The following is a 6,034-nucleotide window of genomic DNA, read 5'->3' as shown; positions in this document are numbered from 1 at the left end:
TACGATGCTGCTTGGCCTGCTGTGTTCATCCAGCTCTACACCTTGTTATCTCAGATTTTCCAGCATCTGCAGTTCCTACTATCACAGATACAGGTGTGGTGTGGGGGTGGGGCTAAATTACTGGGGAGGACTGTAAAGGGAAGGTCTGTGAAAAGATAGAAAGCAGGAGAGATTAAATGACAAAAGGCATGATGGTGCAAGGCAAAGGTGGATGGTAATGGAAATGTTCTTAGTCTCTTAAATACTACAACACCTCAAAAAGTGCTTCATTAACTGTGAAACACTTTGGGACAGCTGAAGGTTGTGAAAGGTGCTTTAGAAATGCAAGTTCATTCTTTCTGGTGATATGAGGCAACAGTTCTTCACTTCATTAATGCTATGAGTTTTTCCCGTTTCCAAATGTATCACGTGTGAGCTTTGGCTAATTTGTATCACTCTTGTTTCTGGGTAAGAGATCATGGATTCAAGACCAGATCCTGCACATATTCTGTTTCATACTTCTGTGCAGTACTGAGCGTCTATTACACTGTCAAAACTGCCACTTTCAAATGAGATGTTAAACTAGACTCTGCAATGTAAAATAGCCCATGGTACTATTTGCAGAAAGGGGTCTTCGCAGTATCCTGGCTCCCATTCCACCAACGACTACCACCATCAAAGCAGGCTGTCTGACAAATTATCTAAATTGGTTTATGGGACCATGCTGTGTACAGGTTTAGTAATCAACACAGAATTGGAAATGTTGAAATTGTGTTTTTGTCTTTCTGTAGGGAGATGGATACTAGCAGTGGGACACGAACCGTTCAAAAGCCTCGTCTGTCTTCCAAAGATGAAATGGAACCTCTTCACCTGATCTCCCATTAAATCTCGATGCTGCAATCACTTGGAAAAATGGTGAGGCTTATTTCTGACAAAAAGTCACAGACCTGAAATTTGAACTCTGTTTCTATCTCTCCACAGATGCTGCCGGACTTGTGGAATGCTTCCAGCAAGATCTCTTTTCATGAAACATCATTTCTTGGTTATGAGTGTGTCAACAATCAGTTACTCGCTGGAACAGGATATCCAAATAGCAAGTGCAAGATTTGGATGTGGTTTTGTAACAGCGACCTGTGCCCATTGATTGGTTCAGTGTTGGATATGTGTCAGTCATCTGGGGGGAAATATAAAGGGGTTTCTGATGGACGTGATTTCTGGGATGATACCTTTACTGGATACATGTATTGAAAAGTTTTATTCTTGTGGAGAAGACCACAACTGAGGATGTCCCAACACATTTGATCTCTGAATCGTAACAAACATCAGCAGGAGACACCTTTCATCATGTACACCTTGGATGGATACAGTGCTGGTACCCCAGAGCGAGGAGGTTCAATCAACATGCTTCAATATTGCAAAGGATTCTGTTTCTGCTTGGTGTGTAAAGGCATCTTCTGTTCTTAACGCAGAAAGGTGGTAAGTGGTAAGGCAAGGGATTTTGTGAAAGCTTCAGAATCTCGCTGTTGACAGGCTGACAGTGGGTCTCCCACACAGCCCAATGTAGAGTCTGGTGGTTTGGCTAGGTCACCCTTGGGCTATAGCATAACCTTATACAGATTGTCCTTTTAACGTTTTTGAGTTCTGCACCTGCCGAATCTCACTGCAAATATGAGTATCATTACATGGGTTCTTCATAAGATTACTGTTAAATTCAATGGCCCCAGGTTTTGGATGTATAAGACATATGGATGAGGCAGATATAAAGATCACACCAAGAGATTCACATAGAGAGAGAAATAGAGAAACGCTACCTCAATCACTGACAAGGCAACAGAGAAAGATGAAAAAACTCATTCATTCAATGAGAGAGAAAACACTTCCCTATTCACCCAGTGCAATGAACAATGTACAAGGACACACATATTTACAGTAAAAGAGGATGCTAAATGAGAAAAGAGGTACAGTTCATCGTAAAGCATATCATCTTTGGCAGGTTGTTGATGCTTCGTCGTACTTTCCAGGAAGTATGCCACAATTATTAACTTCAAACCTGATGGCACCAGGAAGTGAATTGGAGACAGGTCAATGCCTGTGCTTAATGAAAGCATAAAGTTACAACAAGAGGGAAAATATGGGGTAGCAGAGCTTTAATATTTTGTTCTAAATGGTTGAGTGACTAAGATTTCACAGTAACAAGTGTTTTAGTTTCACGCTGACAGCCTTAGCCAAAAATATGCCTTTGAATTAGGAATAGATTTCTCATTTGCAAAGATGTCATTTTTCTTGCAGGACACAGAGTAATGTACTGGTGCAGAATGACCACACAGGCTGTTCATGGAGCACTGGAGATAGAGAGTCGCACAGGACGCTGGACCGGGACAATGCCTAAGCACTGCTGGGCCTGAATGAGGTACGGCAATGATATTGACTACACAGCCTACTCACTGTCCATCTCTGACTCATCATCTTTCACTGTGAACCTCTCAATCAACCCTCCCTTGCTTCCTTCCTTCCCCTCACCATCCCTCTCTCAAGCTCCATCTTAGGGTTCGGAAAAGGAAGTGGTGAGTGAGAGGATCTGAGCGGAGAAGTATATTGCTGAATCTTGTGGAGGCAAGGAAGTCTTGGCTATGGGCAGGACAGGTGGCAAGGACCCCACGTTGTCTCTTTTTGAAAAGGCCCACCACACTTCGTGCAATTCAGGCACCTAACAGGCCAGCTGCACTCCATTCCCCTGGATCAAGGACCCCAGGGACTGAGGTCACACCCACTGAGATCTGTGGGCATTAGGGGTTGAGGGCATTGGCAGCAAGGGAGATCCTGCAAGTAAATACACAAGCAGGCATGATGCTTGAGCTTTCCGCACGGCGAACCCCTGCCCCAACAGTAACAGAATGAGACCCTGCAGTGAGTCATTGTGTGCAGGACTTAGTCACAAGCAGAAGAGTTTCTGAGAGCAGGAGAAGGGGGCCGAGTTGGGGCGAGCCAGAGAGGGGCATCAAGAGGGGACAAGTGTGCTTTGTCCTGGATGGTGTCAAGCTTCTTGAGTGTTGTTGGAGCTGCACTCATCAAGTGGGGAATATTCCATCACACTCCTGACCTGCTCTTGTAGCCACAGTTTCTAGTTATTGGTGATGCACACTAAAGGGTGAGAGATGGGGAGTGGGGAAGGTGCAGCAGGCGGGGCGAGGGGTGTTGTTGTGACTAGGGAGAGTGCATTGAGCAGGCAGCAGGAGAGTTGGTGAGCAGGGTGTGAGGTGGGCAGAGAGGTGAGGAGAGGGGCAGTGAGTGTGGTGACCTCAGGAAGTAGAAGGTAAGTGGGATGTGCTGGTAACTGGTTAACAGTCAGTTAATTATTAAACAGATTGTGAACTACAATTGGTGTACTGTGTACAGTTTCTAATGTTTTTATCTTTTTTTGAAACTACTTGCATACCATTTGAAGAAAACACAATGCATCAATAAGCCTCTTTTAAAATCTACTTGCAGTCCATTTAAAATGTTCCAATATCCTAATGGCTCCTCACTATTTTTCCAGTGAATACAACTGATCTCGGGTGATCGAAGAAGTCCATGTGATTGTGAATGATATGGAAATGGTAAATTCAAAGAGGTTTTAAACTAGGAAAAGGGAAATTTAAGACTGAGATCAGAAAGCTTTGCCTTACAGAGAACAATCAACAGTTGGACTGCTCTCCCAAATTTAGTTAGATACAAAGAATCTAGACATCATTAAAGAAACAATTACATCCTGTGATGAAGGAACTCTTAATTCTTCCTTGCTGAAAAGACACTTAATCCTCCTCATGTTATTATCTTATGAATCTAAATTGCATCTTCGAGACCTGTGAACCACATTGCGTCCTTTTAGTGAGTGGTTCAGGAATTTCATGTGAATTATCAACAACCAGAAACTGTGGCTAACAGAGCAGATCACAGGCTGGGAATTCTGTAGAAAGTAATCCACCTCCTGACTCCCCAAAGCCTGTCCATCATCTACAAGGCACAAGACACGAGTGTGATGCAATACTCCCTATTTGCCTGGATGAGTGCAGCTCCAACAACATTCAAGAAGCTTAACACCATCCAGGACAAAGCAGCCTTGCTTGATTGACATGCTAATCACCATCTCCAACATTTACTCCCCTAACCATCAATGCACAATGCAAACCATCTACATGATGCACTGCAGTAACTAACCAAGGAACATTAGACACTACCTTCCAAATCCACGGCTACTACCATCTAGGACAAGGGCAGCAGACATATGGGAACACCACCACCTGCAAGTTCCCATCCAAGCCACGCACCATCCTGACTTGGAAATATATGTCCATTCCTTCAGTGTTGCTGGGTCAGAATCCTGGAAACCCTCCCTCCCTAATGTCATTATGGGTCTTCCTACAGCACATAGACTGCAGTGGTTCAAGAAGGCAGTTCACCACCACCTTCTCAAGGGCAACTAGGGGTGGACAATAAACATTGGCCCAGCCAGAGATGCAAACATCCCATGAATGAATAAAAATGAAAATCTATTTTTAATATCAAACTTCTATTACTTCCCCTAGGATTGTTACTATTCCAACATTGTCCCAGAATCTCCAAGACTTAATTTTCAGCCCCTGATCACTGCTTTGAACAATGTGGGAGGTAAAATCAAAGGCACATTCAAAATAATTGCATTGTTTTTGTCTTCTTTGAATGCGTCTGTTCGTTAGCCATAAGGAAAGTATTGGGGCTCGGCGTTCGTGTGATTTAAACTTCAGGAATATAGTCAACCTGAGTTATAAACCTACTGTTTTAATTCTGTTGTTTCTGACATGCAGATATTAATTATGAAAGTAGTTAATGAATTGTCTTCCTGCCCTGATTCTGCTCTTCCCCTCCTCCCTCCTCTCTTGCATCTTGTTTCAGATAATCCTTAAACCTGACCTATTTCAGGTTCACTGGCAAGACGAAAAAAATGCTTGCAGACACTTCTTCATGTAAAAATCATCTTTATAACTCACACAGAAACATTACAGAAAAGAATCTCCACATCGAATAAATGGAACATCGTTAAGAAAAAAAGATACAAACAAAATAAACGTATTAATTCAGGGAAATAGTGTGTAATGTTAGCTCATCATCAGCTTCAATATTGATGCAATATAAAAATGGAACCACATACTGCAAGAAGTCACTGATGATACTCAACATCTGTTATGAGCACAGGCAGGTATGTTTCCTGATGGTGTAGCGCAGTACTGATTAATGTAGAGGAGAATCCACGGTTTCATTCCCCAATCTGTCAGGTTTAACTTGATCTCAACTGGGATGGTCATAGGATTATGTAGGACTGGTGTTTATGCTCCACATGAGCTGTTCCCAACTTATCCCATCTAAATCCATCATTATAACTCTCTACCCCTTCTTCCTCATATGCTTGTCCAGGTTCTACTTAAATGTATTTATACAATTCCCTTTAACCAATCCCTGTGGGAGTGAGTTTCACTTTCAACACAGGAGCACATTGATGAGCTTAAGTGTCTCTGCACCAGGCAGGGCAAGATAAAAACAATTAGGAATGCCCATCCCTCACAGTCCTCAGTATTCTTTGTGTGAGTGTGTGTAGTTCAGGTGATGATCGGACTGGGTTCAGATGTGAAGTTCCTGCAGTTCTTGTTGTATATTGTCAGAAAGGATGGTCTCTTGGACTAGGCATCAGAAAACAACTAGCACCCATAGAACTGTCCTCTAACAAGACTGGAAGTTGAAAGAATTGAGGGAACCTGAAGAGGGTGAAGACTCAGCCAAGTGCCAAGAGCATGCTGTGCAAGCAAATTCACCTAAAGAAGCTTCTCCAGATGTTTCAGGCTGTTAGGATGTAGTTTGAAAAGAGAAATTTCAAGAAGCAAACTCAAATGTTTTTACATTCTCTCCCTTCTTCCTCCTGAAAGTTGGCAGATTCAAAGCCTAAAAAATGTTTGACCCTCTCTGATCTGGCTGGTTACATGAACTGAAAACCCAAGATCTTGAAGAGCTGCAATGGTGACTGATCAAGACTGAACAATGG

At 42.8% G+C, this 6,034-nt stretch overlaps 1 long non-coding RNA gene across 1 annotated transcript; it reads left to right on the top strand.

Moving 5' to 3' along the window:
• The first annotated feature begins 773 nt into the window (after window positions 1–773).
• Window positions 774–6,028, top strand: LOC125482626. Its single transcript, XR_007261701.1, has 4 exons — window positions 774–1,455; window positions 2,269–2,389; window positions 4,894–5,197; window positions 5,919–6,028. It is a non-coding gene; the product is annotated as an uncharacterized LOC125482626 (long non-coding RNA).
• The last annotated feature ends 6 nt before the right edge of the window (window positions 6,029–6,034 follow it).

Source organism: Rhincodon typus, unplaced genomic scaffold, assembly GCF_021869965.1.
Source record: "Rhincodon typus isolate 14 unplaced genomic scaffold, sRhiTyp1.1 hic_rhity00013937, whole genome shotgun sequence".
NCBI lineage: Eukaryota > Metazoa > Chordata > Chondrichthyes > Orectolobiformes > Rhincodontidae > Rhincodon > Rhincodon typus.
This window is presented reverse-complemented; position numbering and strand designations above follow the sequence as displayed.